The sequence below is a fragment of the Xyrauchen texanus genome, chromosome 1 (assembly GCF_025860055.1).
Source record: "Xyrauchen texanus isolate HMW12.3.18 chromosome 1, RBS_HiC_50CHRs, whole genome shotgun sequence".
NCBI lineage: Eukaryota > Metazoa > Chordata > Actinopteri > Cypriniformes > Catostomidae > Xyrauchen > Xyrauchen texanus.
Window position 1 is genome coordinate 62,077,063 of NC_068276.1, and position 10,440 is coordinate 62,087,502.

A 10,440-nucleotide genomic window follows, 5' to 3' on the forward strand; every position below is an offset into this window, starting at 1 on the left:
TATAATGCCGAACTGCACTTGACACATTTGGGCATGATTGTGCACAAAACGACACGTTTGAACGGACTTTTATGAACGCGCGCGGCTGTTTGATTTGAGTTTTCCCGCAGGCGATGAATTGTGTCTAACTCGAGCCTCGAGGAGATCTATATTTATATTTATATTTATATTTATATATATGGTTAGGCAGCAGATGGCGGTTTGGTGACACGCAGGTGTTCATGTGGACTCATTCCAGCATCTGAATGATTTAAACTGATGAAGTGGATGCATTTGGTGTGGAGGAGGAACTTGGCACGCGTTTAAACGCGTCAGAGGGATTCCGCTAACATCACGTTAAACTCAATCAGGGGTCCCGTGTTTTTCTCGGGGATTTGTTGCTCTTTTCTCTACTACGGGAAGATTAAAGAAGGGGAACCCCGATCTAGAACGCGTCGCGTCGCTCTGACTGCAGCGCGGCTCCTCGTGAGGCGTGTCTCTGTGGGCGGGTTCGCGCGCGGTGCTGATGTGAGGACGCAGGTGACGCGGCGCGCGGCAGCTCTCATCGGAAGACGCGCTTTTCTGCTCTCACTGGATACGACGCGAAGCACCGACGTTATTCACTGTGATTCCAGGAAGATTACTGCAGGAATTTAAGAAGGAAGAGACGCGCAGAGAAATCCATCTAGAGGTAAGAAGCGTGTGTGTTTTGTTCTGGGATATCTTTGATCTTCAGCATCATGAGGATGTGTGAAAATCATTCATCTAAAACCTCCGACGTGTGTGTTTCTATAAGGATCAGACGTTCTTGTGTTTGCGATCATGCCGAATTTGTCCTTTTAAACTCTGCGGTGTGTTTCTGTGAATGTCTGGAGGCGATGCTCACAGCAAACACAGAAGACACATTTGACATTGATTCATGATCAGAGATTATTTCGATTACTGAAATCAACAGATATATACAATAATATTTCAGCCTCTGCTTTAGTCGCCAGTGATCCACACACACACACACACACACGAGAGCATGATGGTGATTTCAATACACAACAGAACTAATTTGTGTGCGTGTGAGAGAGAGTGTTTGTTATTTATAGCTTGCCAATTCCTTCTTGCCTTGCGTTTTTCCTGGCTAGATTAGATAATCAATAAATGAGCTGAAATGAAGTCATATCTGTGTGTGTGTGTGTGTGCGCGAGTGTGTGTGAATGATGTGAGTGCGTGCAGCTCCACTGGGGAGCGATACAACACAAGACGCAACTCACTCACACACACACACACTCACTCAAAGTCATAAATACACACACACTCACACACACACACTCACACATTCACTCACTCACTCACTCACTCACTCACTCACTCACTCACTCACTCACACACACACACACACAACACACACTCAAACACACACACACTCACTCACTAACTCACTCAAACACTCACTCACACACACACACACACTCACACACATACTCACTCACTCACACACTCACACACTCACTCACTCACAGACACACACACACACACACACACACACAGACACACACTCACTCTTTAAGGGATAGTTGATTTTTACAAGAATATTTAATCTCTGTAGGGCCATAAAGTGCAAGTGAATGGTGAACAGAACTTTGAAGCTACAAAAAGCACATAAAGGCAGCATAACAGTAATCCATAAGACCCCGGTGGTTTAATCCATGTCTTCTGAAGTGATATGATAGCTTTGGGTGAGAAACAGATCAATATTTAAGTCGTTTTTTACTATGAATCTTAAAATCAGCTGTCTCCTTGCCGATCATTATTTCAAGCTCGATTACTTTTCCTAGCACCATCTAGCGCTTTATACATGCAGATTGAAATATTGCAAACCAAAATAATTAATAAACCATAGTGCGCATATTTTTCAATTTGCAACATTGTTTTCTGTCCCGTGCAAATTTTCCTTGAAATTGGATCGGAACATTTATTCCATGTAATGTGTGTGTTGAGGAGATCCACACACTCCACTTTCATTGGATGTTTCTTTTAATGTCCTTTTGTTCTTTTTTGATTATTGAATTGAGAGCCTCATATCGTGCATCGAACCGAACTGTGAGACAACCATCATCCCACTCATAACAGTATTCTGTTGTATGTGTGTTTCTTTAATTAGTCAACTGAATAATTCAGCAGCTTGAAGCGTTACTTCAGTAACCGTGAGCTCTGCGGGTGAGTCTTTGCTCTCTTTAAAGTGTGAGATCAGTGTCAAATCTCCTGCTGTTTGAACATTGATCCGGAGCTCAAGCTGAAGGTCCCGTTGAGCTGCGCCGCTCCAGACACGACCTCTTCACCTGCCGTGACAGGTGCGCGACCCCCAAGGCCAGAGTTCACCGCTGTCTGCCAGCGGACCAACTAATCTGACTATAATCCCGTAACCTCCGCATTGAACCAGTGATTGCAGTTATCTCTCTGTCTCTCACGGATAACAGTGATCTTATGAGAGGAAGAGAGTGAAACGAACTGAATGTTATCACTAGCTGCTGCTCCTCATTTTACATCATTATCATCATCATCGCTGCTGATTATCCATATGTGACTTCAAACAGGTCCAATGAGTGTGTGTTTCTAAGACACTTCTGTTCTTACGAGGCCTGTCGTGTGCTTACAGGGCCTGGAAATATCAGGAAAAACTGGAGAAAATGTTCATTTTTGAGTGAACTACCCCTTTCCAGGTTGTTCGTTTTTCGGTTGTTTTTTATGTGGCTGCTTATTGGTCAAAAGACGTCTGTGTGATATTCTGCTGTCTAAATGAGACTGGAGTGGCTGCTTCAGTGGAAGTCTATGGGGTTTTATTCAGGTGTAAATGTTTAACCTCTCCTCAACAACACATGGGCTGTTCAGTGAGTCAAATCATTTATTTCACAGTACACATACTTTTTAGAGCAGCTTTACATGAAATCATGCTGTAGTGCCCTCATTGTCTTCATTGAGATAGAGCAATAGTTGTGCCAGTTGCCAGTAATAAATAAGATTCATATTTTTTTTTCTTGGCTGCACAGGATTTGTGAGAAACAAAAGGTTGAAATGAACTAGTGAAGAAGAGCGATTTAATAACTGCAGAACTGAACAAGGGTTTAATTTGAATAATCGTTCCTCTGCGACTGGAGGAAGATTGAGTTTAAATCAGAGGAGCGGCATCGCTCTGATCTTATTTCCTGAGCATTACTTCCACTTAAGAGGAATCTCACATGCTGACTGCAGGACGACTTGAAAGTGATTTCATTTGTGGCGGAGTCTTAAGAATCGATCCAGAGTGAATGAAATGATGTGGACATTTACACTTGTTCAGTGGAAGAGTGTGAAGTCACATTAACCTGATTAAAATCTCATAAATGTGTCAGAGCATTTATTGTGTCTGTGATGCTGATCTCTGTAGAGACAAAGAACGCTTTTTCTAGATGATTTTGAAGTCGTTTGGTTCTTCAAGTAACTCACAAGCATTTCAATTTGAAGAGTTTCATTTTTCATATATTGTCCTCTGCATGGTGAAAAACATGTGGACACCCAAACATCAGACTCCTGTGTGCTTATTTGAGCAAATCCATCAGCCTTAACAGTCGTTGTTACTGTAACCCAGTGGTTCTCAAGCTTTTTTTGATGAACGCCCCCCTACTTCATGACCTTATGTTGTACTTGTATAGACCTTGCATCCAGAGAATGATGACGAGTTCTATAACTGACTCGTTTCGGATGTCAATAATGGCCTGTCATAGGAACATCATAAACTTTCCTGTTCTGCTGATGTGTATGTGGAGGGATGTGTGGTTCGATTTTGAAGTTGAAGGGTTAGTTCACTCAAAAATGAAAATTCTCTCATGATTGACTCACATTTAAGTCATCCCAGATGTGTATGACTTTCCTCCTTCAGCAGATCCGAAGTGAAGATTTTTATAAGCAGATTTCAGCTCAGTTTGTTCATATAATGCATGTAAATGGGTCCCATCTCTCTGCTGGCGTTTGACGGTTCAAAAGTCACATTTATGCAGCATAAAAGTAATCCACACGACTCCAGTTGATCAATTAATGTCTTAAGCAAATCGATTGGTAAAATTGGCCTGTTGTGATTGAATGGGCAAGACCAGCCTTCCCCCTGAGTCTCTCTCTCGCTTGTCTCTTTCTCCTTTACCTCTGCATCATGAGATAATGTCACCATAATGTCTCCGTTAAAGGGATTGTTTGCCCAAAAATTATAATTCTGATCATTTAAGCCTACTTACCATTATGGTGTCTCAAACTCATATGATTTTCTTTCATCTGCTGAACACGCATTGTTATGGAGATATAAAAAGGAGTTTCGTTTTGGTCTGTTTCTCACACAAAATCAAATCGCTTCAGAAAACATGGATTAAACCGATTGTGTGGATTACCTTTATGATGCCTTTATGTGCTTTTTATTGCTTGAAAGTTTTAAACCCTGTTGACTTGCATTGTATGGATATAAACATAATATCTTTATCAAAATATATTAATTTGTGTTCTGCAGAAGAAAGACAGACTTATGAGTTTGAAATGGCATAACGGGTGTACTATTACTTTAAAGTCTGTGTTTGTGCTCTTGAAACCTCGAATGTTCCAGTATGAAATGTTAAATGCTTTGTATTGTGTAGGGTTTGTCCAGTAAGTGTGTGCAGCTTATGTTTACTCGGCTGCTGCTGTGGAGTATCTGCTTACGGTCTATGTGGAACTGTGACTGCTGGCAGTACTCCGTCTCTATGCCCGATCTCTCCATCTCTCTCTGCAGTGCTGTTGCTGATTTAGCACTTCTCGCTGTGAAAGTGAGTGTAGTTTCAGCACTCTGATGTGAACAGTGCACTCACACTCTCACTAACACACACACACACACGCACCTATCTCATACATCTTAAACGCACACATAACACTCTATTCTATACAAATAACAGTGTCATCTCCAAACTGCAAAGCTTCCTATTAAGCAAAACACTGAACCATACCTTGAACAATGCTCCATTGGTTGCTGGACAGACTTTTAAACCACTTTAGTCATTTTTTTCTGCTGTTGTCTTTAAGATGTTTTGAAACACTGTTCTGAACTATAAACCACCTACACTGATGTCTGTCTGTCTGTCTCTGTTGATCAGAGCAGGTGTTGTTTTAGAAAGGTCAGGCTGCTCCATTGTTGGATTGTCCCTGCTGGATTGTTTCTGTTCTTTGTGGAATAGATTTGCCCAAAATTCAGCTGCTATAGACGATGGATGCTTTGTTCTGCTACCTGCTGCTAAAGCTGTGTGTGCACTTGCGTGCATGTGTGCGCTTGCGTGCGTGCGTATGTGTGCGCGACTCAAGGGAGCTGTGAAAACCTTGCATTTCAATGGTAAAGGTGAGCTGCCAGATGCTGCAGTGCTTTAGTTCCACACATTTCACACCATAGACATGATCAGCACCACAGACAGCTCCAATAACACTAATACTACGTGTTCAGCACCACAGACAGCTCCACTAACACTAATACTACGTGTTCAGCACCACAGACAGCTCCACTAACACTAATATTACGTGTTCAGCACCACAGACAGCTACACTAACACTAATACTATGTTTTCAGCACCACAGACAGCTCCACTAACACTATTAGTGTGTTCAGCACCACAGACAGCTCCACTGACACTAATAGTGTGTTCAGCACCACAGACAGCTCCACTGACACTAATAGTGTGTTCAGAATCACAGAAAGCTCCACTGACACTAATAGTGTGTTCAGAATCACAGACAGCTCCACTGACACTAATAGTGTGTTCAGCACCACAAACAGCTCCACTGACACTAATAGTGTGTTCAGAATCACAGACAGCTCCACTGACACTAATAGTGTGTTCAGCACCACAAACAGCTCCACTGACACTAATAGTGTGTTCAGAATCACAGACAGCTCCACTGACACTAATAGTGTGTTCAGAATCACAGACAGCTCCACTGACACTAATAGTGTGTTCAGCACCACAAACAGCTCCACTGACACTAATAGTGTGTTCAGAATCACAGACAGCTCCACTGACACTAATAGTGTGTTCAGCACCACAAACAGCTCCACTGACACTAATAGTGTGTTCAGAATCACAGACAGCTCCACTGACACTAATAGTGTGTTCAGCACCACAGACAGCTCCACTGACACTAATAGTGTGTTCAGCGCCACTGACACTAATAGTGTGTTCAGAATCACAGACAGCTCCACTGACACTAATAGTGTGTTCAGCACCACAGACAGCTCCACTGACACTAATAGTGTGTTCAGAATCACAGAAAGCTCCACTGACACTAATAGTGTGTTCAGAATCACAGACAGCTCCACTGACACTAATAGTGTGTTCAGCACCACAGACAGCTCCACTGACACTAATAGTGTGTTCAGAATCACAGAAAGCTCCACTGACACTAATAGTGTGTTCAGAATCACAGACAGCTCCACTGACACTAATAGTGTGTTCAGCACCACAAACAGCTCCACTGACACTAATAGTGTGTTCAGAATCACAGACAGCTCCACTGACACTAATAGTGTGTTCAGAATCACAGACAGCTCCACTGACACTAATAGTGTGTTCAGCACCACAGACAGCTCCACTGACACTAATAGTGTGTTCAGCACCACAGACAGCTCCACTGACACTAATAGTGTGTTCAGCACCACAAACAGCTCCACTGACACTAATAGTGTGTTCAGAATCACAGACAGCTCCACTGACACTAATAGTGTGTTCAGACAGCCCACTGACAATGTGTTCAGAATCACAGCTCCACTGACACTAATAGTGTGTTCAGAATCACAGACAGCTCCACTGACACTAATAGTGTGTTCAGAATCACAGACAGCTCCACTGACACTAATAGTGTGTTCAGAATCACAGACAGCTCCACTAACACTATTACAGTGTGTTCAGCGCCACTGACACTATTACAGTGTGTTCAGCGCCACTGACACTAATAGTGTGTTCAGCACCACACACGAAGTGTTGTTAAACTGATATTAGGATATTGATCTCATTAACAGAATTACAGTTCATTCTGTGACATACATTCACAATGAAACACTCCACATATATTCAGAACAATCCATCTCTGACTGATCTGAGCGAGTGTCTTCTCCAGCTGCTGCTGCAGAGTGAAATTTCAGTGAAAGACACCAGTAGAGAACAAGGTTTTTCAACTTGAATCTGGATATAAAAAGGAATCTTTTTGAAAACCATTTCACTTAAATTGTTGTAATTTGTAAACTCTACTAATAATAGTAATAATGGTTTATTAATATTATTGTTATTTGTATTAACTGGTTTAGTGGTTAGAAAAAATTGTTAAATAAAAGAAATATACTGTATATTCAGTTGGGACACTCCAGGAATCTTTGGAGTGCGTGCAGCCTAGTTCATAGTAGTTTAAAACGCTTATTCAAAATCGCGTGAAATGCTCCTCTGGTTCCATTCTCGATTCATGTTATAAGAGAACCGAACTTGAGTATCTACATCTGACATGTTGTTTATGTGTAGTGCTCACATATGCATGCTGCTCTGAGTGTTATGAGTGTGTGTTAATAGGGCAGTGTACAGTCACTGAAACTCGTAGAGCCAATATCAGTTCAGGGATCATATTGGTGCATCTTTACCTCACAGCAGGCATCAGCGTCCAGAAGAGAGCATCATCACTGCATTTATGAATGCTCTAGTTGTTCTGTTCAGTACACATTACACAGATTTAATGTAAATACAGTTGTTAGAATGCAGATGTCACTCCTGTTAATTATTAAACTATGTGTGAACAAATCAAGTATACACTCCTTGTGAATGTATTGACAAAGACAGACAGACAGGGAATGAAAGGTCACATCTTCCTCATGTGTGGCATTTCGGGACAAGGTCATTTCCTCTCTGTGGTGCCTTGATGATGTGAAGCCACACACACACTCACATATAGCATACTGAGTCACACGTCATCCTTGATTAGATATAGCCTGTGGTGTGTGTGTTTGCTGCTGTCATTCTAACTACTTCAGTTTTATTATTTGTTTCAATGTGTTTTTGGTCACAGGAATGCAGAAAATGAGTTTTGGTTTGTGTTTGTCATCGCTGGCTCATTTCTTAAATCAATAAATCAGATGAAACTACATATAAAACAAAAAGATCAAGTCATCATGTGTGCTCTATTAGACTGAAGCTTGTCATTCTGTGGTGTTTAAGTGTGTTCCTGACACTCTTCGACAGCCCGATTAAATCAGTTATTTTTGATTTTCCCCAAATTCTGCATTTTGTTTTATTTTTCATGTACTCTGAAAAGTATGAAAAATGTGTCTTAATAAAATAGATTGTGTTCATCCATTTTTATCATATGAAAATATAAAATGACTTCAAAATGATATAATAATTGTTTTCAACATAATCTTGTTTTATTTTTATTTTCATATGCAGAAGTTCTCTACAGAACCGCACAATACAAAATACAACACGAGGTTCTTGTCACATAAAACGCTGCATAACAGCATCACAGATAACAGATATCCAATTGTTTTTATTGATTTATTATTATAACAGTGAATATTATGACTGGATTCCACTATTCCATTCCACATTGTGGGAAATCATAGGGCCCTACTCTTCTAGTGTGCATACTTGAGATGTGCTCAGTCACAAACTGGATTGAAATCTGGTTATTCACTGAATAGAAGAGTATGGGTGTGCAATCTATTGTGAGTCAGATCTTTTTTAGTGAATCAGTTTATCCCAAAACCTCTCAGAACAATTCATCCACTTACAGAGGCATCTCTCTCTCGCTGTGTGGATGATCGGTCATCAGATGTGTTGTAAATCTGTCAGTATTTAAAGTCTGCAGTCTCTCTCTCTCTCTCTGCTCGTGTCCCTCTGCGGCTGTTTTCAGGCCTCACAGACATAAATCTAATGTGATTGTGAACACACACTGTCTCTCATGCGCACTAGACTGCACTTAAGTTTCTGCCATTTCTTTTTTAATCCTGTTAGACAGAGAGAGTTCAAACTTTACACATTTACATTGACAGCTCAGTGTAGACATTGCATCAAATCAACCCTTTTTACCTTGCCAATTATTCTCTTTCTAAACATATATCTCCATATCTCCCTTCTAAGTGTTGATTATAAACCTCTAGATTATGAGTTGCGGATTACAGCACACACTTCTGGTTTTAGATCTGTGTATTATTCTTGATGATGTTAAATGCTTTTCTTTGTAGGCATAATAATGTGTTCTTTAGCATCTCATTATGTAAATGAGGCATTTGCTAATTAGGGGCTACAGCGCGCCGAGGCTCATCACACAGATTACGTGTGTTTGTTCTCTAAAGCACTTTTACATCTAATCCAGATCGCTGAGGCAGGTGCTGTGTTGATTCACACCAGTGCTGTTTACTTGAATATTAAACGTTAAATCTCGGCTATGACAGTATGTACAAATCTATCTAGTTAAAGGATAGTTCATCCAAAAATGACAATTCTGTCGTTTACTCGGCCTTATTGTGTCAAATGTTCCAGCTCCAAAAAGTACAAAGGCAGCATAAAGATAATCCAGATGACTAGTTCAATCCATCAAGCTCAAGGACGAGCTTCACTCGTGCATGTGCCACGGATCCTGCAGATGTTGAGATTTATAGTGAATAAGGATTTAAATGTGTCTTTTTTCACCCAAAACCGATTACATTGCTTAAGAAGCCCTTGAGCGTTGTGTGAATGACCTTCATGATGCTTTATGTCCTTTTTGGAGCTTGAAAGTGTGAAAACACATCATACATCCTGATATAAATATCTTCAACTGTGTTCCACAGAAGGAAGTCTTATGAGTATGAATCGGCATGAGGGCGAGTAAAACATTGGTAATATCACTTTCATATATATAAATATAAATTCTATCATTATTTACTCATCCTCATGTCACCCCAGATGTGTGTGACTTTCTTCTTCTGCAGAACACAAATGAAGATTTCTGGAAGAATATTTCAGCTCTGTAGGTCCTTACAATACAAGTGAATGGTGACCAGAACCTTGAAGCTCCATAAAGCACATAAAGGCAACATAAAAGTAATCCATTAGTAATCTGTAGCTCCATACAATACAAGTGAATGGTGACCAGGGGGCGTATTACAGAAAGATCTTCAGAATCTGATCTTATCTGTTTGGTATCCATGGCAATATCAGGACAAAAGCTGATGCAGAAACCTTCTGTAAGTGCATAATCTTATTTTACTGTAACTAGAGTTATGGATTTGCTCCTGTAATGAAATATTGTAAATGAACAGATCTTCAGTTAAGACTCTCTAATACACCCCAAACTTTAAAGTTCCTAAAATCAATCATAGTAAAAGTAATCCACAACACTCCAGTGGTTAATGTCTTCTAAAGAGACACCATTCCTTTGGGTGAGAAACAGATCGATGTTTGAGTC

General features: G+C 40.6%; 1 protein-coding gene across 5 annotated transcripts in view; it reads left to right on the forward strand.

The window, feature by feature from the left end:
• The first annotated feature begins 448 nt into the window (after nt 1-448).
• The window catches only part of LOC127649456 (neurexin-2-like), a 600,635-nt gene continuing 590,643 nt past the window's right edge, over nt 449-10,440 (forward strand). For all 5 annotated transcript variants that reach the window (XM_052134552.1, XM_052134585.1, XM_052134578.1 and 2 more), the window contains exon 1: nt 449-670. The gene's annotated coding sequence lies outside the window, so the exon portion shown is untranslated. The remainder of the gene's footprint in view (nt 671-10,440) is intronic.